Source organism: Cervus elaphus, chromosome 20, assembly GCF_910594005.1.
Source record: "Cervus elaphus chromosome 20, mCerEla1.1, whole genome shotgun sequence".
Lineage (NCBI taxonomy): Eukaryota > Metazoa > Chordata > Mammalia > Artiodactyla > Cervidae > Cervus > Cervus elaphus.
Window position 1 is genome coordinate 100,194,523 of NC_057834.1, and position 22,999 is coordinate 100,217,521.

Genomic DNA, 22,999 nt, shown 5'->3' on the forward strand with positions numbered 1-22,999 from the left:
ACTGCTAATGACAACCAAGGGCATTAAGTGTAGCAAGAGATATGTATTCTATGTATTTTAGGGCTAGGATCCATGTTTAGCCCACTCCACCACAATGGCATCTTTGAGTGCTAAATCTAAATACATATGTGAAATAAGGCATGAAGTCTCTGATACTGTTAACAGTCTTTTTCTCCAGCTCTGAAATACCAAAAAGAAAAGAATCAAATTATAATAAAAATAAAAGAAACTAGGGTTGTTTGAGTGTGAAGAGATGAGGTAAAGGACCATTGGACCACTGGGAAATATGCTACTTTCTATACCACTTGTATCTTAGTGCATCCTATTATTAAATAAAGAAGTTTTTAAACTACCACATAATGACATGAGTTCAGTTCAGTTCAGTTGCTCAGTCGTGTCCAACTCTGCGACCCCATGAACCTCAGCATGTCAGGCCTCCCTGTCCATCACCAACTCCCGTATTCCACCCAAACCCATGTCCATTGAGTCGGTGATGCCATCCAACCATCTCATCCTCTGTCGTCCCCTTCTCCTTCTGCCCTCAGTCTTTCCCAGCATCAGGACATTGGATTATCCAAAGTGACTCCACAGTGCCAATTCTGTAACTCTCCACTGGAGATACAATTGTTTCTCAGGCTGAATCAGAGTATGTTTTCTGTAGGAAGCCAGCATGATTCTGGCACAACAAGAAAGCTGTTCTTTTGGTTTTAACATATTCATCAGGATCTCTATCTCATCTTAGAAAAGATTTCTATTCTTTCATGGCAGTCTTTTTTTTTTTTTCTTTCCAGTTTTGTCTATATGATATTTGAGACAACAACCTACGCTTTTCCCTCCCTGCCTTTTCCCTGTTCTCTAAATTCATTGAATTAAGAGGTAGGCTCTGAGCTCACTGTCTCAAGGGAGAAATGAGGAAAGGCAGAATGCTTTTAGGACAGTAGATAATGGGAAAACAGAGAGGGGCTCAACCCCAGCTACCAACTCTCCTCACCACCCGAGGCCAGATTCCTGAGAGGACAGAAGCCCTGAGGTCTGTTCTTCAGCAGTATCACCAGGAAGGTGGCAAGACCCCAGGAGGAAGATGGCTTCCTGGGGTTTCTATGCACACAGGATCGGAGGAAAACTTGCTTAAGATTCCTGGCCACATGCATGGCAAGGAAGCAACAAAAGAATGCCAGACCTAAACAAACTATGAGGACAGGGACAATAGGCTTCTTTACATGGTCAAGCCAATCTGCAGGGTCCAGTGGCCAAAGACAAGGTTGCCCTGTAGTCATACTGGAGAAGGAAATGGCAACCCACTCCAGTATTCTTGCCTGGAAAATTCCACAGAGGAGCCTGGCAGGCTCCGCAGTCCATGGGGTCGCAAAGAGTCAGACACGACTAAAGCAACTTAGCACACATGCACATGAATAATTAAATTGCTTTTCTGTACAGAAGAAATTAATACAACATTGTAAATCAACTATACTTCAATAAAATAAAATTTTAAAAAATCACCAAATGACAATATTAGAAGGCTCACTGTCACACTTTGCCTTTGATGCATACCCTCTAAGCAAAGAACCCTGATTGTATTAACTCTTGCATCCAAATTGCCACTCAGAGGAATAGATTTTCCAAACATAATATTTTCACGCTATGCTGCTGCTGCTGCTTCTGAGTTGTATCTGAATTACCCTAATCCTGAAAAGCCTGTTTAAAAAGTTAGACAACTTAGGTCTTCCCTAGTGCTTTGTTCTTGAATCATTTCGAAAGCAAAGAAGAGGAATATTAAATGCAAATGCACACACAGAGTACATCACTCGTGTCAGCCCAGGCTGCTATCTAGGGTTGCGTGACCTGGAGACAACAAAAACATTCAGCTGGAGGTATAGGATTTCAAGGCAATGAGAAAAACAGAAACATTCCAGTCTCATAGACTCAGCAGCCTTTCACTTCTAACTCTCTTTGAAGCCAAAAGGCCAATAAAACAATTGTTTTTCTCTTTAAGAAAGGTCAGAGTTTATGTCTAGGCCTTTCTAGCACAACAAAAGAAAGATCAGAGAAAAGTCAGCATAGTTACATCAGTATTCATTCAGTGCTATGCTCTGCATTCGTCTCTGTTACAAATATGAAACATCTACCCTGTGTCAGGCACCGCACATGAGTCATTTCATTCTTTCACATATGGGGAAACTGGGACTCAGAGGATAACTTCTGGTATGGAACAATCGGAGCTGGAATTTGGGTCTCATCTCCCCGCTCACTGTACTGCCTGCTTTCTCACCATCTCCTCTTTCACCCGTGACACTAACTAATGCTTTCGGGGCTATTGAATAAGCCCACGTTTTTCAGGGCCACTCCAAGTTGGAACGATCTCATAAAGATACAAATAAGGTCATGTTACTCCATTGTTTAATATATGCTAATGAATTATCACACTTAGAATAAAATTGAAACTCTCTTTCATGGTCCACCAGTAACCTGGCCCTCACCTAACCCCGGAGCCTCCTTACACTCTCCACATCTCTTGCTCTGCTCCAGCCATCCTGCCCTTCTTTCAAAGTTCCCTTCATTCCCTCATAGGGTTCTGCATGGGTCTTTTGCCTGAAGATCCTTCTCACAGATACTGAAGTGGCTGACCCTTAACCATTGAGATGTCAGCTCACAGATTAACATCGTTTACATGTTTGTTTATTTACTTATTGGCTGTCTGTGTGCCCCTGGTATAAGGCAAGGTATTGGCTGTCTAGTCCTAGTATAAGACAAGTTACTGGCTGTCTACGTACCCCTAGTATGATGTAAGGTGTTGGAAGTCTGTGTGCCCTCGGTATAGGGTAAGACGTTGGTTGTCTTGTGTGCCCCTGGTATAAGGTAAAGTGTTGGCTGTCTACATATCCCTGGAATAAGGTAAGACCTTGGCTGTCTGTGTGCCCCTGGTATAAGGTAAGGTATTGGCTGTCTATATACCCCTGGAATAAGGTAACATGAAATGACAAGGACCATATCTACCATTCACTGTTCAGAACAGTGTGTGGCACCCAGCAGGCACTCAATAAATATTTCTTAACTGAATTAATTTCTTATTATTATCAGAAAAATTCAAAATGTTAAATCATCATCCTTTCCTTGGGTATTAATAAATATTTGGGATTCACAAAATTCTAGAGGTTAATAGTGGCATAAAATTTGATTTTACATCTTCATAGGCATTTTCTTATTGTTATATTAAACACTATAACTATTGTTTGATAGAAATGCTGATTTGTTTTCTCATATCCATACCTATTCTAAATTAAGAATCTGTTTTCTATATTACTAACAGTTCCTTTTTTAAAAAAACCATGATTTCCCATAAATATTTTATGTTGTTTACAGCTTCTCATTTTGACTATTCAATTTTTGGTGACATATTGAAAACAATAAAGTTAAATGCATATCTACAAAGTAGAATTGGCTTATTAACAAGGTCCCTGTAGAACAAAGGAAGTAAATGCTTGCCTCCAGTTGGCAATATTTTCACCAAGTTTTATCTGTCTACTAGTTTCTGTCCTCTTCCTGCTAATGGTGACATTTCAACACATCTCTCTGCCTTCAGAATTAGTGCTGCACAACCCTTTAGACCAATTCAGAAAGCATTATATTGTCAGTTTGGGACTGAGAAATTAAACAAACCTCAGTTCAATTCAGTCACTCAGTTGTGTCTGACTCTTTGTGGCCCCATGGACTGTGAAGCACACCAGACTTCCCTGTCCATCACCAACACCTGGAGCTTACTCAAACTCATGTCCATTGAGTCGGTGATGCCATCAACCATTCTCATCCTGTGTTTCCCCTTTCTCCTCCTGCCTTCAATCTTTCTCAGCATCAGAGTCTTTTCTAATGATCAGTTTTTTGCATCAGGTGGCCAAAGTATTGGAGCTTCAGCATCAGCATCAGTCCTTCCAACAAATATTCAGGATTGATTTCCTTTAGGATTGACTGGTTTGATCTCCTTGTAGTTCTATGGACTCTCAAGAGTCTTCTCCAACACCACAGTTCAAAAGTATCAATTCTTCGGCACTCAGCTTTCTTTATGGTCCAACTCTCACATCCATACATGACTACCGGAAAAACTATAGCTTTGACTATATGGACCTTTGACTAAACAGACCCAAAAGGGGATTATTTCTAATAGATTTTGAGTCTTTACTATTTGTTTGCAGGAGATTTGTGGGCCAATGCTTTAGAGAACATCACACAATAAGGGGTGGAGAAAAAGGACTGGGCAGAGTAGATAAACTGTGATGCTGCAACAGAGGCCTCGCTGAGCCTATTGATGCCTTGGAGCTGGGATGGCCTTTCAGTGACATTGAGACTAGGTATAAAATCTTGATAATCCATATCAATCAGTCACTGGATACAGGCTGCCCATAGGAGGAAGTGTGACCTGGACAAGGTGGCTCTTTGGTTGATAGCAACTCCTGATAGGGAGTCAGGCAAGAAGCTTCAGCTGCTAATACTTGGGGTCAGCTGGGGGAATGATTGCTTTGGCCCTTAAAGATGTCTGGATGGTGCCCCACAGCATCAGCTATGTGGGGTTAGTCATGTTTCTTTGCCAGAATTCATGTGATACCAAATGAAATCTTGTGTGTTGAAAGCATCTTTAGCCTAGTCTCAGACACTTAATTGACAATAAAAATTTGCCATATGAATGAACAAAAGAAAAATGAATAAATGTTTTACTGATGCCACATTTTGTTGTATTTGCTATTTCCCATGTGCTATTGTCTATGACCTATGTCACTCTTCCATAAAATATGTGTCAACAAAGACAACTTTTCAGAGAGGCTCTGTTGCATCTACCATGAAGGACCTGTCCCCATTTTACAAACTGATTCATTTTCCATTTTATTTGATTGACCACCTGCATTTCTAAGTTATAGAAAGGACTGGACTAAGTAGATTAAGTTAGGCCGCATGTTGAACCTTTGAAAACAGAATTTGGGGGATTTTTAGCATCCGGGTGAGGCTGACTGAAGTCTAATCGTTTATAGAATTTTTCAAAAATCACTTCTATTTTTTAGGTTCTCAGGCTAGCCTCACAAGCAATATTTTCTAATTATTTCATTTCAGCAGGCCCATATACGAGATTTGCCAAAGAAGCAAATGTTATACATCTGAATCAAGAGAAAGTCATGTTATGCAGTTATTTCTTTTACAAAGTAAGAATTTACACTCCTCTTCATGGAACAGATCCCATATTTTAAAGAAATTCCTCTAATGAATATATTTTTAAGCATATTAATTAACAATTGTATGAGATAAATACTTATTCCCACATTTATAGAGAGGTTGAAGTGACTTGCTGAGAATTTGTAAGGAACAGAGCTATAGCTTCTAATTTTGACCATTGTGCCATGTCCACCCTGAATAATATCTCAGTGATTTTATTGTCTCCCCCCAAAATTTGCCTTCTTACTGTATAATTAGTTAATTCTTTCATTCCATTATGAAACATTTTTGTGCTACTTATTCTATCCCAAGTCCACATGCAAGATGAATAACAGTGTCACTATACGCAGGTACTAACATGGGTAAGACAAACGACCGCCACAAGAGATGTGTCAGAACAGAGCCTTGGACCTTTGTGAGCTGCATCTACTTCCTTCAGAGTTTTACTTGCTGTTCAACCATTAGAGTATACGAAGTCAGGTACTTATATTGTTTTCAAATTTCTTAAGAAAAAGTAGTCACTTTTAACCTTGAATAATAACTGATAAAGAGTGAAGTTCTTCTTCAGCCCTTGGCGTGAGAAATATCCTTTGAACAGGCTGTTTCTTCTCAAATGAACATCTCAAATACATGCTATTTAGACTCCAATATAAATGAAACTTAATGGCCAGAGGAAAATCACATTCTCCTGGAACTGTACATTTTATGACTCTAATAAGGTGATAACAATGGTTCTGTTGTTAATTTTTTTGAAATCCAATACATTCTCAATTACACTAATACAGGCTGATTTTCAAGGGAACAAAAATAAAATGTTTCTTTGGAGAAATCTCCAGTGAGAGCTATCTTATGACATAGTATCTCCCTGGAGACTGATTATGGAATTTTCTTGCAGAAAACATTTTATGTGACGAAAACGGAGTGCATTTGTTTCCTTGGAAACAAACCCTTTCACCTTCATTGCACAGAAATTCAAGCAATGAAAATTTAGTAATTAGGCCCAGAATCTACCTGTTTTAAACTAGTGGAATTTTCAAACACATGATAATATTAGAAGTCATGTACAATAAAACCCAGTTAGCTCAGTTAAGGTCAAACAAATAAACCTTTACATGTTTTAGAAGTATAGACAGACATCTGGAATTCTAAACACTGAAATAGAATTACCTAAGGACTCATACTTCAATAGGTTAGAAAACCCTTCAGTTCAAATCATCAGCTGATGGTCAAAAAGAAAAACCTAAGAAAGACACAAGTTGAGTAACACAAATATTATCAGAAAGTTTCATCACGAGGAAGTCAATACTGTGACAATCGGTCAATAATCTCAAATCAAAATGTTTTCTATATGGAAACAAAATCTGTTTTTTTGGATAAAGGGAGCAGGCAAGGGGTTCTTACATCCTTTGCTTTTTTCCCCCCATGCATAGAGTTTTTATTTATTTAAACATTTTATATTGAATTATAGTTGATTTAGAGTGTTTTAGGTACATAGCAAAGTGATTCAGCTTTACATATATATGTACATATATGTATACACATTACATATACACATACATGAATTATATACATATTTATATTTGTATATATACATATATATGTATGTAGTCTTTTCTTCAGATTCTTTTCCATTATAGGTTATTGCAAGATATTAAATACAGTTCCCTGTGCTATACAGTAGGTCCTTGTTGTTTATTTTATATACAGTAGTATATATCTGTTAATCACAAATTTCAAATTGATCCCTCCATCACTTTCCCCGTTGGTAACCATAAATTTGTTTCCTATGTCTGTGAGTCTATTTCTATTTTGTAAATATGTTATTTGAATCATTATTTTATAGTCCACATATAAGTGATATCATATATTATTTGTCTTTCTGTAGTCTTTTTCTTTTTTTACAGAATCAACCTTGTGGATATACTTGAGAAATCACAGATTTTCTTTTTTTGTATTATATACTATTTGCAGTGGAAAAATCAAAATATGGGGGGAGGTCACTAAAGAAGTTATGACTAATTCTGATATTTCTCTGGCTCAAATGATTACTTTAATAAAAGTGATCATATACTTTAATTAAATTCTATTTAAACTCTAGAAAAAAAATGCTACAGAAATGCCTCCTTTCTTAGTGTTCTGACATTTTCTTTAATGAAATGACTTTCAACATTTTACCCTGTCTTCAAAGTTCAAATCACCGAGAAGTGTCCACAATGTATAGACAGAATTATCTTTAAAGCTTTAACTTTGAAATAAATTTAAACTTAAAGGAAAGTGGCAAAGTAGTAGAGAGTTGCTGAGTATCCTTCCTCCTTTGGGCTTCCCAGGTGGTGCAGTAAAGAATTTGCCTGCTAGTGCAGAAGAAGCAGGTTCGATCCCTGGGTCAGGAAGATTCTCTGGAGGAAGAAATGGCAACCCACTCCAATATTCTTCCCTGAGAAATACCATGGACAGAGGCGCCTGGTGGACTACAGTCCATGGGGTCACAAGAGAGTTGGACAGGACTTAGCAACTAAACAACAAACAGTTTTAGTGTTTATTGGTGGATCTTGCCTACAGCTATCACTGCAATGTTTTAATGGTGACTTTCAGTTTCTCTCATTCCTTCTGTGTGTATTCATTGGAATTCTTCTGTAAAAGGGAGTTATAAGGACAGTTCTTTGTTTTTACTTTTGGTTGTTTTGAAAATAAATAAACATTTTATTGCTTTGTCCTAGGTCTTCTGAAACAACTTAAGTTTTAGAACACTAAAGTTGTTATCTTAATAAGGTGGGGTTGTAATGAAGAAATGTTATCATGGGTCAAGAAAATTGAAAAAAAAAGGGGGGTCCATAAAGCAAATACTGTACTGAAAGCTTCAATCTCCAAAACTCTTTATTTGTATCTGATGTTAGTAACAGCAGAGGCATATTAGAAAGTTATCAAGTCTTGATTATTTAATTATATATTCAAGAAATTGAAGATATTTTGCTGGGTAAGGAATTGACCATATTTTACAACCTAACTCAAATATCTCTTCTCAAAATCCTTCTCTGACTTGTTCTGCAGAACAATTATTCACCTTTTTCTTTATTGTCTGTTAGTGGCTCTGATATTTGCTACATTTTTTAATATGTGGACATTTTTTCAATTTTAATATGTGCTACATTTTTTCAATTGTGGACATTCTTCCCCACTCTCAACCTCTCTTCTTCCTCGCCCTCAACCTCTCTCCCTTTCTCTTTCCTGTAAGACTACAAACTCCTTGGGATCAGTCCCCTCATCTGATTTACCATTGTATCTCCAATACTTAACACAGTGTTAATACATATGGGTTTTCATTTTACTGTTTATAAATTCTTGACAGATAGATGGATGGATGGATGGGCCAAAATACCTGCCCTCAGGAAGCTTAAACTAGTCATATTGTAATTATTATAGGCAAAGTAAGGGGGCAGTATATAATAAGAGTCTGGTTCAGCCATTGAAAAGCTATGTGGACATAGCAAATTCATTCACCTTTCCAGCTTTCAGTTTCCCCATAAATAAACTGATTAGGTGATCCCTAAAGCTATTTACCACAATAATACTTTCTATCATTCTAACATCTACTTGAATATCATTGAAATAGGAGTACTGTACTCATAGGTACACAAAATGTCCAACTGAATAAAACTTAAAGCAAGTACACATGTTCTAACACCAGAACACTTATATATTTTATCTAAACTGCATCAGTCTAAAATTAAATCTTTTTCATATGACTGTCAATCTGTTAGCTCTTCAGAACTAACCAAGAAGCATGATCATTTTTCTATTTCAAGTTATGGCAAAAGTAGGCATTTTTGATGCCTTCCCAACTCTCCTGGAACAACATTTATGCATTATGCTAATCCTGCTTCACACATGCTGCTTCACACATCACCTCTCACGGGATGAATACATAATTTGATAAATAAAATTAAATGCTTAATGGCATCACACAGACTTCTATCTGTATAGAACAGTTTGCCTTAAACTTATTAATGAAAACAATACCTTGCATTTGATTTGCATCTTATATTTCAAAGGACTTTCACATTCATCACTTTGTACATGGAAACATTTTAAAAATGTTTAGGAGCTGAGCAGAAGTCATGTTGTTGTTATTGTTGTAATGATATGATGACCTGGTGAGGTAGACAGAGAGGGTGAGAATCATTATACAAGTGTACAAGTTAAGCAACAAAGCCACAGCCAGGCCAAGGGATCACTCATGATCACATGTCCCTGTGACTTCCAGGTACTATGAAAACTGATGGCAACCCACTCTAGTATTCTTGACTGGAGAATCCCATGGACAGAGGAGTCTGGTAGGCTACAGTCCATGGGGTTGCAAAGATTCAGACACAACTGAGCAACTAACACACAAAGGCACTCACAATTTAATAGACTGTGCTTCCCTGAGCACTCAGATGGTAAAGAATCTGCCTGCCAAGCAGGAGGCATGGGTTCAATCTCTAGGTTCAGGAAGATTCCCTGGAGGAGGGCATGGCAACACACTCCAGTACTCTTGCCTGGAGAATTCCAAGGACAGAGGAGCCTGGTGGGCTACAGTCCATAAGGTTGCAAAGACTCGGACACAACTGAGTGACTAACACTTTCACTTTTCACTTTTACATATAAACAAAACTAATATGTTTTATTTGATGAACTGACAGTGAGCGGAGGGCAAAGGGCTCTGCAATAATTATTTAATGGCAACATTTAAAAGTTTTGGACTTCCCTGATAGCTCAGTTGTTAAAAGAATCCACCTGCAATGCAGGAGACCCTGGTTCAGTTCCTGGGCTGGGAAGATCTGATGCAGAAGGGATAGGCTATCCACTCCAACATTCTTGGACTTCCCTTATGGCTCAGCTGGTAAAGAATCTGCCTGCAATGCAGGAGACCTGGGTTCGATCCCTGGGTTGTGAAGATCCCCTGGAGAAGGAAAAGGTTACCAACTCCAGTATTTACTGGCGTGGAGAATTCCATGAACTGTAGTCTATGGGGTCGCAAAGAGTTGGACACAACTTAGCAAGTTTCACTTCACTTTACAAATTTAAAAGAAATAGAATGATACTAGAGCTTTTGAAAAAGAAAAATCAATACAAGATGGAAAGAAGAAATGGGAGGGAGGGAGAAAGGAAGAGAGGAAGGAAGGCAGGAAGGCAGGCTCCACTCCCACTTATATTCAACACTTAACTTGAAAAATCAATATCTGAAAAGGTTGATGAACCTAAGTATTTCAGGAAGCAAGGTACACAGCTATACAAAGGTACTCTAGAGGGAAAGCCTTCAAAATGGTGTCAAGAATGTTACATTCATATACTTTCTTGTCAAATCTATTAGGATTACAATTATCATACCTGTTGAATTCACACTTACTAGAACAAGCTTAAGTTGTGATATTTTTCTTTTGCTAAAAATCACTGTCCTAACAAAGATGTCTGAGAACTTCATTGTTCCACATATTTTAAGTAGAACATGCTTACTAGCATGTAGAAAAATACTGACCTTTTCAAATGTCAAGGTATGATAGGCTGGCTATTCCCATAAAGAAAAAAGAAAAGAGAAATTGGATAAATGGTCAAATCATATGGCTCTTGAAAAATCCCAAAGAAACTGAAGAGCCCTCAGGCCTTATGTATAAAATATGTCATATCACAGAAAAGTTTCTCTTTCTTAAGAGACTAGAACAAGGTATCTGCAATACAGCTGTATTCTCCTAAAAGTGATCTAATGTTGGTTATATTTGTAAAATTAACCTATTTATCAGTCATCCTCCAATAATCCATGGTTTTCATTATCTGAACCTTGGTTATAGACTCTACATGTCATTTCATAAATTTTTTTCAATATCAAAATAGATCTCTTAGGTCTAAAATTAAATAATAAATAGCATAATTTCTTTCCATATTTTAGAAAGAGCCCACCTTCAATGAGAACAATAACAAGCTAAAACTGAGTTAATACTTGCTAACACTGTGTACTTAACATGTGCCATGCTCTAAGTGCTTTGCATATATTAATATATATATATTGTCAAGCTCCATATGAGGTGAGTATTATTATCCCATCTTGCGGATGAGAAAACTGAGGCTTGAAGAAAGCTAAACAGCTATCTCAGGGTTTCACAACAAGTCAGTAGGTGCTCTAGGATTATAATACAGGCCATGTGACTCCAAAGTTATTCTTCTTAACTTCTGCATTATGTTCAGTTCAGTTCAGTTCAGTCGCTCAGTCGTGTCCGACTCTTTGCGACCCCATGAATCGCAGCACGCCAGGCCTCCCTGTCCATCGCCAACTCCCGAAGTTTACTCAAACTCATGTCCATCGAGTCAGTGATGCCATCCAGCCATCTCATCCTCTGTCGTCCCCTTCTCCTCCTGCCCCCAATCCCTCCCAGCATCAGGGTCTTTTCCAATGAGTCAACTCTTCACATGAGGTGGCCAGAGTATTGGAGCTTCAGCTTCAACATCAGTCCTTCCAATGAACACCCAGGACTGATTTCCTTTAGGATGGACTGGTTGGATCTTCTTGCAGTCCAAGGGACTCTCAAGAGTCTTCTCCAACACCACAGTTCAAAAGCATCAATTTTTCAGCACTCAGCTTTCTTTATAGTCCAACTCTCACATCGATACATGACCACTGGAAAAGCCATAGCCTTGGCTAGGCATACCTTTGTTGACAAAGTAATGTCTCTGCTTTTGAATATGCTGTCTAGGTTGGTCATAACTTTCCTTCCAAGGAGTAAGCATCTTTTAGTTTCATGGCTGCAATCACCATCTGCAGTGATTTTGAAAGGCACAAAGGAATCAGGAAGGGAGAAAGGAGGAAGAGAGGATAGGAAGAGGAAGGGGAGAAAGAATGGGGAACAAAGAAAGGAAGGGAAGGAGGGAACAGAAAGAGCTAGGAGGGAGAGTAGAGCAACACTGGGTGGGTGGAATAGAGATTGAAAAAGGTCAGAGGAAAGAATTTAATTCAAGTTTCAAAATGACAGATGAGATCTCTCAATGAACAGCTGTGAAGCTCAGTAAGTCACTGAGAATGCTTCTGGGAAAGCGAGGCACACTAACACACTCATGTGAGAAACCTGGGGAGGTGTCCTTGCAGCAGAAATAATGCCACATTACCTCTTTAGGACTACCTACCAGGAACTGTGTTGGACCCATTCCCTGAAAACTGCTCCTAACAAAAGAATAAATAAATGAAGGGAAATTTTCCACCATGCATCCACTAGATGCAAACGTTAAATGGCTAGTTTTCTTCTTGAGCAACAGAGGTTAAGGCACAACCTTCTTGTCTAAATCTTAGTTATTCTTTCCTATTCTTAGCCAAAGAATAAACAGAGTTCAAGAGACTCATAACTCACCACTGCCTGACCTTAAGCCTGACATTCCTGTTATGATTAGATGGCTCCAAGTAATCCTGTCTATCTTGTCCTCCATAACTTCCCTCAGCTCAGGCAAATTGAACTATTTATTATTTCTCAAATTATCCCGTACTTCCCCACACAAATGCTCAGTTTTCTTCATGTTTGGCCAAATTCTACACTCTCCAAGTCCTGGTTAAAACACCCCCCATTCCCACTACAAAATTTTCCTGATGGTTCCTCTTGCCAGAAGGTGTGCTTCCTCTGAATTTGTGTTTAACTTTGTCTGCATTTGTTTAACTTCCTCTGCTTTGTCTTTACACTTTTCATTTTTTTCTTGACTCTCTTACATGGATGATTCAACATCTTACTTCTTCAGGGCAGACTGTAACCTCTGAGGCAGCATCACTGTTTGATCTACCTTTAGAAACCTCACGGTACTTAAAGGATTGATTTTGAGAGAGTGGACAAACTAGACTTTGAATAAATATTTGCTTAATTTCCACCATATATATTCCACTATTGGGGCATATACACTCATTACAGGGTATATATCAACATTGCTTAGTTGCCAAGTTCTGTCCAACTCTTTGTGGCCCTGTGGACTGCAGCACTCCAGGCTTCCCAGTCTTTCACCATCTCCTGGAGTTTACTCAAATTCATATCCATTGAGTCGGTGATGCTATCTAACCATCTCATCCTTTGCTGCCCTCTTCTCCTTTTGCTTTCAATCTTTCCCAGCATCTAAAATGACTTAAATTAAGTTCTAGACTCCCAGAGGAATTAGTAAGCAAACAAATAGTTCTCATAATGATGTCTACTGAAGCCACAAACTCAAACACCTATAGGACCAATGGAGATAGTATCCGTGACAGAAGCCAGCATTGGGCCTGATGCAGGAAGAAGATAGAGGGATGGAGGCAGTGGAAGTGGAAAGTGAATCCTTCAAAACTGATCACCACTCATTGGAAACAAGCTGGAAATAGCTCATCATTACTGCGTGGGAATGCCAGCCTGCTGTGCCAGAAATTCAAATCTTGATGTAAAATCTTGCAATTTTTATATCTTTGCAACTAAGTGTTATGATTATTTTTTTTTACTTTAATCAAACACTGTGCAGACAAATAAAACCATTTGTGTGCTGAATTCAAGCTATGATCACCAGCTTAGACTATGAGACCTGAAATTTTCAGGCAGGTGTGATGAAAAGACAGAAGGCCAGAGATCTATGATGTTTACATAAAACGCAGGGAGTCTTTACTATAACTCTTTCCATCACTTCCAGGGCACAGGAAGGAAGTAAAGTAAATTTCTCCAGGAGACTGGAGAAGGGTGCAATGGCTCTTAGCCATGGTATCTGTGGGGTTTAAACATGGAAATCTATTGTCTCAACATCCCCGGGACTAGAAGTCCAAACTCGTGGTGTCAACAAGGTGAATTCTTCAGAGTGCTATGTGGGAGAATCAATTCCATGCCTTTCCCCTAGCTTCTGGTAGCCTCAGGTGCTCTTTGGCCTATAGATAGCATTCACACCGTGTCTTCATGGAGTCATCTCTCTCTGCATCTGTCTCTGCCTAAATTCTCCCTTTTCATAAGGACACAGTTATATTGGATTAGCATCTACTCTAATGATCATTATCTGATCATCTGCAAAGATCCCATTTCCAGGTAAGGTGCATTCACTGGTCCTGGGTGCTAGAATTGTGACATCTTTTTGGTTGTTGTTGTTCAGTCATTCAGTCACATATGACTCTGCAACCCCATGGACTGCAGCATGTCAGGCTTCCCCGTCCTTCACCATCTCCCAGAGCTTGTTCAAACTCATGTCCATTGAGTCAGTGATGCCATCCAACCATCTCATCCTCTCTTGTCCCCTTCTCCTCCTGTCTTCAATCTTCCACAGCATGAGGGTCTTTTCTAATGAGTAGGCTCTTCGCATCAGGTGGTCAAAGTATTGGAGTTTCAGCTTCAGCATCAGTTCTTCCAACGAATATTCAGGGCTGATTTCCTCTAGGATGGACTAGTTGGATCTCCTTGCAGTCCAAAGGACTCTCAAGAGTCTTCTCCAACACCACAGTTAAAAAGAATCAATTATTCAGTGCTCAGCTCTTTATAGTCCAACTCTCACATCCATACATGACTACTGGAAAACCCATAGCTTTGACTACACAGACCTTGGCTGGTAAAGTAACATCTCTGCTTTTTAATATGCTGTCTAGGTTGGTCATAGCTTTTCTTCCAAGGAGCAAGCATCTTTTAATTTTAAGGCTGCAGTCACCATCTGCGGTGATTTTGGAGCCTCCCAAAATAAAGTCTGTCACTATTTCCACTTTTCCCCCATCTATTTGCCATGAAGTGATGGAGCCAGATGCCATGATTAGTTTTTTGAATGTTGAGTTTTAAGCCAGATTCTTCACTCTCCTCTTTCACCTTCATCAAGAGGTTCTCTAGTTCCTCTTTGCTTTCTGCCATAAGGGTGGTACATTTGCATATCTGAGGTTATTGAAATTTCTCGCAGCAATCTTGATTCCAGCTTGTGCTTCATCCAGCCCAGCATTTCATATGATACACTCTGCATATAAGTTAAATAAGCAGGGTGACAATATATAGCCTTGATGTACTCCTTTCCTGACTTGGAACCAGTCCATTGTTCCATGTCCAGTTCTAACTGTTGCTTCTTAACCTGCATACAGATTTCTCAGGAGGCAGGTAAGGTGATCTGGCATTCCCATCTCTTGAAGAATTTTCCACAGTTTGTTGTGATCCACACAGTCAAAGGCTTTAGCATAGTCAATGAAGCAGAAATAGATGTTTTTCTGGAACTCTCTTGCTTTTTCTATGATCCAAAGGATGTTGGCAATTTGATCTCTGGTTCTTCTGCTTTTCTAAATCCAGCTTGAACATCTGGAAGTTCTCGGTTCACATACTATTGAAGCCTAGCTTGGAGAATTTCGAGCATTACTCTTCTAGCATATGAAATGCGTGCAACTGTGTAGTAGTTTGAACATTCTTTGGCATTTCCCTTCTCTGGGATTGGAACGAAAACTGACCTTTTCCAGTTCTGTGGCCACTGCTGAGTTTTCCATATTTTCTGGCATATTGACATCTTTTGGGGGAACACAATTCAACCCACTAACAGTGATTATCATCCACATTCCAGAGCTCCTGCAGAGCTCCCACTGCACCTTGAAAATCCCAGCACAAGTCTGTGCCAAGAATAGAGAATTGGGAACTATGGCAGTAACATCTTTTAAAAAGCACAGTCTTGGGACATAGAAATGCTTTCCTACTGGTGATGGAGAATGATGGAGACAACATTACTTCTCCTGAGAAACAAGTAAATATCTTTCTGTCCTCCCTATAATACGAGGATACGCTCAGCTATTTGCGTGCATGTGCGCTAAGTCGCTCAGGCATGTCCAATTCTTTGTGACCCCATGGACTGTAGCCCTCCATGCTCTTCTGTCCATGGGATTCTCCAGGCAAGAATACTGCAGTGGGTAGCCATTCCCCTCGGCAGGGGATCTTCCCAACCCAGGGATTGAACCCATGTCTCTTACATCTTCAGCACCAGCAGACAGGTTCTTCCCCACTGAGAAACAAGTAAATATCTTTCTGTCCTCCTTGTAATACGAGGATATGCTCAGCTATCTGTACCTGTGACCAAACGTACTAGCAATTTTTCTCTGTGTTCTGCCCCAGACTAAACGCCTTAAAGGGTCATGTCCTACCTGATTCTGCAGGACTAAACGTACCAACTGCCTCTGTATAGAGCAACTCACTGGCCAAAATCACAGTGAAAAACACATTACTGTGTTTCTGCACATACAGGACCTGCATGGTGAAGAAGTCCTCTGAAAACCCCCTTACAATGAACTCCTGAGCTTTCCAACTCCCCTATACCCTCCTCAAATATCATTAGAATTCAACCCAAACAGAAACTATCCAGAACCCAGGTGGGCTAGATTCACCCAGCTAGATTCATGGAAATTAAAGTGAAGTAGTGGAGTGAAGTCGCTCAGTCGTGTCCGACTCTCTGCGACCCCATGGACTGTAGCCCCCCAGGCTCCTCAGTCCGTGGGATTTTCCAGGCATGAATACTGGAGTGGGTTGCTGTTTCCTTCTCCAGGGGAATCTTCCCGACCCAGGGATTGAACCCAGGTCTCCCACATTGTAGGCAGACGCTTTACCGTCTGAGCTACCAGGGAGATTACATGGGTCTTAAATGAGACTCCTCTTGGTTCTCTGAGGCCTTGATGATGTGAAGTCTTGAAAACCCAAGTCATTCCTCTGGATGAATTTTGCTACTTAAAATGAAAAAATTGAAGACTATTATAAATAAAGATGAAGATAGCATTAGTTGTTTCTCTGAGGATCCCAGAAAGTTTCGCCAAAGAGATAATATCTGAACTGGTTTTGAAAAAAACTAGTGAGGAATTCACCAAGACAGGAAGAAGAAATAGGCATTCCAGGCAATGATAAAAGTATGTGCAAAAGGAGAGAGGGAAGAAAAAACTATGGCACGTTAGAAACAAGCAAGGATGTATCTACTTAGTTCTTAAATTCATCCAACTCTGAGACAATTCATCAATGTAAGAGATATAACAACATTTTTGGTGTGTTTTTTTATAAAGAGAATCACTAATGCATTACCTGTGCATCCCAGTTTTCATACATATTCTCTTTTCAGCAAGGACGATATATAAAAAGAAAAATGTCTTACAATCAAGAAAAAACTAGATAATCTGATAAATTTCATCCAGCCCTAATATTTTATGGTAGTGGCTGTCAGGGTCCTGGAAACTAATTCAATTGATCAATGGAAAACTGAGTACTAACTGTGGATAAAGCTCTGAACTAAATGCTATAGGAGGGTCTAGTCTGTGCAAGAGAGCTCAGTAGCTCATTCATGCCCCACTCTTTGCAACTCCATCAACAGCAGCCCCGCCAGGCTTCTTTGTCCATGGAACTCTCCAGGCAAGAAAACTGAAGTCGGTTGCCACTTCCTACTCCAGGGCATCTTCCAACTCAGGGATCAAATACACATTTCCTGAGTCTCCTGCATTGGCAGGCAGATTCTTTACCACTGAGCTCTCTGGGGAGGGTAGGGGATGTAAAATAATTTAGAAATAGCTGTATCCTTGGAAGCTTAATGTTGAAGTAAATTCTCCATCTTACCACTGCATCTCTTCCTACCTGTACACTTCATCTGCTAATTTTCCTGCACTCAAGTACAATCTTCCATCTACCAGTATTAAATGTTACCTTGCCAGATAACTCCCATAATTATAGGTTGTGAAGATCTTCTCGACTCTCGAGTTTTCTAAAGAAATTATTTTTAAATTAGTGTTACAACTGGGTGGCTATTCACAAACAGTTGTGAAGAGGGTCAGAAGGAATTTCTCATTAATACTCAAGTACCTGTATCCATGAATTTGATTAGAGAAGTTAAAAAAAAAACCTCTATACTATCAACAATCTTCTTTTTTATTTTTTTGCAATTAGTAAGAGCTTCTTGAGACGAACAAGGAGACTGAATACAGCTAGAGCAGCCGGAGTTGTGCGTTATCTACATCTACTTATCCACGCTTCAGCCTACATTCACAATTTTCCTGAAGGTCTGTTTTACTTTACACACAAGTGTTTGTCTTCTTTCCCTCCTTAGATATTTTAAAAATAAAAATGGAATTTTCAAAAATCTGATGAATACACAGTGATACAGTGAAGGGGGACAGGAATCTGCCATCAGTATTTGGAAGATGAAAACTGGACTGAGGAGTGATAAATGATGAAGCAGGGCAAGAAGTAATGCAGACTAGTGACATTCTAGGGACTGCAGCTGAAAAAGGAGTCAGAATGAGTCCTAGGCTGGAAAACTGGAAAAGCAGTTAAAAGTTTTTTTATAGATAGAGTTCGAGATAATTATACCTCCATCCCAAATCCTGAGACAAAACTCAAAGAGCTCCTTAAAAGAATTAGACTAACCTGTATGGTGAAGGTTCCAGCATGCGTGTGTGGTGCCAAGGATGGAAGGGGAGCTCAGCACTAAGTAACCAGTTCAGCGTCCTGTCCACTCGCTGTCTGATTTTCCTAAAGCTACACCTGCCTCTCCACATGGAATTCCTTTATTGATTTGTTCCTAAATATAAAAGGACAATCAAGAATCATCACACATTTGAGGAAAGCTTAAACATGTGAGAGCCCCAGATAAAGAAACAGGAAACAGAGATAATTGGACAAAGTTTTCAATATTAGATATGCCCATGCAAGTGAGCATCCCTCTTGATGACTGTCTCAGCAGAAAAATAGGTTAAGAATTAACTTCTCTTCTAATGTTTGTTCGTCCCTCCAGATTTCTTATCTTCTGCACATTGGATGAGTGTTCTATAGTCTATGCTCTAAGAGTTTTAGAAACCTTACTAATACAATCAGGGAAATACAATAGAAATAGACTGTTGCCAATGCTAAATGCTTCTTTGGAGTCAAAGAAGTAGATTCGGCACTGTTAATTTAGAATATCCAGGGGACAGTTTCAAGAATACAGTTCTGAACCTATTGGACATGAGAATTTGTACAAAAGAGCATTGGCATTAGCTTTTAAGGAAGGAACATTTTATCAGGATTCCTACACCTTAAGCAAAATATGCCAGCACCTGATCCTTTTTGCTCAGATTCCAGTCATCCAGAGCAACAATTTACTAAATACATTAACCAACTAGTCAAAACAGAGAAAGGGGTTTTTAGACAATGGATGTGCCTAATATACAGTCTCCACAATCTCAGCATTCTGTATTCTATAGCACACAATTTTGCATTTGATTAGCATACTACCAATTTCCTAGGGTTTGATTAACTCCTATGCAGTGTTAGAACCAATTTTGGACTTCAAGTCTTGATGAATTCACAAAAATTACACCATTCTAGATTGTCTTGACTGGGCAGCTAGGTTGCTTCTTGCCTGACAATAATTCTTCATATGTAGTGTGTGTTTTTCTAAAAGAGTGATTTTCAATTCTGGCCAATTAGGATTACCTAAGGACATGTTTTAAAAAATTCTGATGTTTGGACCATCTCCAGATATTCAGTTTATCTGATCTTAGCTGGGATCTGGGCATTGATCATTTTTAAGTGTTTTCCCAGGTGACCCAAAAGTAAGCAAGAGAGGAGAACCATTTCTTTGAGGTAAGTCACTGTAGGTCAGAAGTTTAAACTAACATTAGACTGCTGATAGCTCAGTATGAATCTTATCCATTTTTTATGCCAATATTATCAATATTTATCATATTCCTTTTTGCTCCACAATCAGACAATTTCAACGAGGGGAAATTATGGTGAGAAAGATTGCTACCTAACAGATAAAATAATTTTTAATGCCTAGAACTTCTCAAGTACAGATTGGATCACAAACTCCCTAACCTTGGAAGGCTTTGAGTTGGACACAATTCAATTCAATATTTCCTGTGGGATACTGTATGAAAGGAGATCCAAAATTGAATTAGACACAGACTCTGTTTTCAGAGAGGTTTCAATCTAAGTTTCTTTCTCATGCTAAGCTTGTATAATTTGCACATCAATTATTTTATTTTTATCAGACTAGTAATAAAATTCAGGAATAGGCATTAGTACTTCTTGCATTTTCTTTGATTTCACTTTCATTTTAAAATCTACTGTATTATTTGATGCTTTATCTACCTCTTACTGGCAAGAAGAGGTAAAACCTTAGGCAACTTAAACACCCTAACTTTAGTTTCCTCATTTCTGAGAAAGGGTTCATAAGAGTAGAAGTGCTTACCCTCAAAAGATTTTTGTAAGCATTAAATGAATTATGCATATAATGTTCTTAGCACAGTGCCTAACACAAAGTACTTAATAAATGTTTATTATTGTCTATCAATTCTCAAAACAATATATTCAATGCATAATTTATATCTCTTTTCAGTCTGCTATTATTAGAGTTTAAGGAAACATATTTATTGGAATTTCTCAATCTCACTGACAATAACTCTATTGATATTGTTTGTAGTGAGTACATTTTTGCATTTTTAAAAAGACATAAGAAGTAAGAAACACCTAAAATGGAATTAGGCTCATAGTTGATCTAGTTACAAGTGTTGCTTAGACAGACATTCTATGCACATTTTAAAATCAGATGTTTCACTTTCTTCTTCACATTTGGGCTCTTCATTCTCTTAGAGCAGCTGTATAATTCAATGATTAAAATTATCTTATTACGGACTAGCACAGTGAATGTAAAACACATGTATGAAAATAACAGGATCTTGTATTAGGAAATGATTTCAACACAGAGCAGCAACAGCAATTTTGTACTCACTCATCTTGATGAAACCCAATTTTGTTTTACAAATCATTAGATATTTTCCAACTCTGTAAAATAATGTAAATTGATGTTTTCCTTCACAAAATGCTAGTTCAAGAAAAATTTTGAGGGCAATTATAATTGTAAATTGATCACAAGCTTTGAAATACCAAATGCAAATAAAGCAGCTCAAAGCATAAGACATCTGGAGCAACACAGCAATGCAACGCCCAGATTTTTTTTCTGCTGTGCAAAATGTTCTCGTTCGGTAAACAGTTTAACCTTTTTGCATGCTACTGGTACATCTCATTCAAAACCACAGGGGAAAGCACTGTTCAGTACTTGAGAATTCTAAATGTGAACCCCAATTTTGTCTCAAAAGCTTAACATCAAGGGAGAGGATGAACAAAAAGGAAACTTGGCCACTTCAGATGCCATCACAGTCGCTAGAAGCAAGCAAGAGCACCAACGCACTGCTTGCGGCCCCACTAGATCTGGAAGTGGAAGGCTTCGTTAAGTTCTGTTCTGCTAAGTACTTGCTGCGTCATCCTAGGACGGTCATCAAGTTTCTGAGGCTCTGTCATCCTTTTTAAAGTGGGGAGGATACCACACTCTCCCTAGAGGTGCTATGGAGATTTCCATAAACCGAAGAACACTTCAAAATGTTTCAAAATGACAAGGTGTGGATGCATCAATGCCAGAGGCATGTGAGGAAATGCGCATGACTGCAGAGACAAAGGGAGAGTGAATCTGTATAATAATCACACAGTGTGAGGGGCAGCACCATACCATGCAGTTAGGTGCATCCTCACTTCCTTCTTTATGATCGTCATCCTGACTAGGTCAATTAAACGAGATCTATGCAGTCTCTGGCTCCCAGTAGACAGCCAGCAAATCTTTTCTTTTCCACTTTCAAGTATTAACCTTATGACTTATTTTTGCTGTGTCTATATGGTTATTTGATTAACTCATTCAGGAGACATTTACCAACAGACATTTGTCAATGTTTACATTTACCAGTTTACCACCAGACATTACCATTGGCATGTGCATGCCTGCTTAGTCACTCAACTGTATCCAACTGTTTGCAACCCCATAGACTGTAGTCCACCAGGCTCCTCTGTCCATGGGATTCTCCAGGCAAGAATACTGGAATGAGTATCTATTCCCTTCTCCAAGGAATCTCCCAGACCCAGGAACTGAACCTATCTCTTGCATTACAGGCAGATTCTTTACCATCTGAGCCACCAGGGAAGCCCCAATGCCCCATTGGAGGGATAAATTATTATATAACTCTATTCTTATTAAGATCTGGAGTGAGACAGACATTCAATAAATAACTTCTCCAAATATGTGATTATAACTTGTAATGAATTCTGTAAAAGGAAGCAACACAAGAACATCCAACTTAGAACAGTTAGGGAGGATTTCAATCTCTTTAAGACTATTTTGACTTTTTCAAACATGTCTCATTTTTCTCTACAAGCAAACTTAAGGTCATAAATATGACTCAAAGTAGTTACAGGAATAACTACTTACTTTATAAAGTAAATATAAAAAGTAGTTATAGTTCTTTGTATTTCTTCCAGCATCTCAGTCAATTATTTGCCTATAATACTTACTCAATGTATATAGTGATCAGCTTAACTCACATTCTCTCTTTGGTCATTTTACTTGTCTTGAATCCATTCTTAGATAAACACATAAATTGTGGGTTTCCAATGTAAAAGATTAGTCCTACCAATGATGCTGGGGATGCTCAGTTGCTTCATTAAAGTAGGAAATGGTGATTGTTGTGAACTCTGAATTTCTCTCTTTTGATAGAGAACCATAATCAGATGATACAAAAATACCTGGTCAAAGAAAGTAGGAGCCCTTTAATCAACTACAAATCAGACCAAGCCATATGGATCTTATGAACATATCACTTGTTGATCTACTGTCAGTGAGAAAGCTGAAATCAAGCGGAGGCTGTGCCCTTCTCCTCCAAGTCTCATTCTACATGTAATCACACCTGCAAATGTTTCTGTGACATAAACAAAGCCCTAGACTATAATGAATATGACTAATCAACATCTGTTAGACATAATTACGCTCACCTGGGGCTGAAAAG

The 22,999-nt window shown here is 38.7% G+C and overlaps 1 protein-coding gene across 3 annotated transcripts in view; it reads right to left on the reverse strand.

Moving 5' to 3' along the window:
- PDE4B (phosphodiesterase 4B) overlaps positions 1-22,999 on the reverse strand; it is a 649,316-nt gene that overhangs the window by 262,239 nt on the left and 364,078 nt on the right. The window lies entirely within an intron of this gene.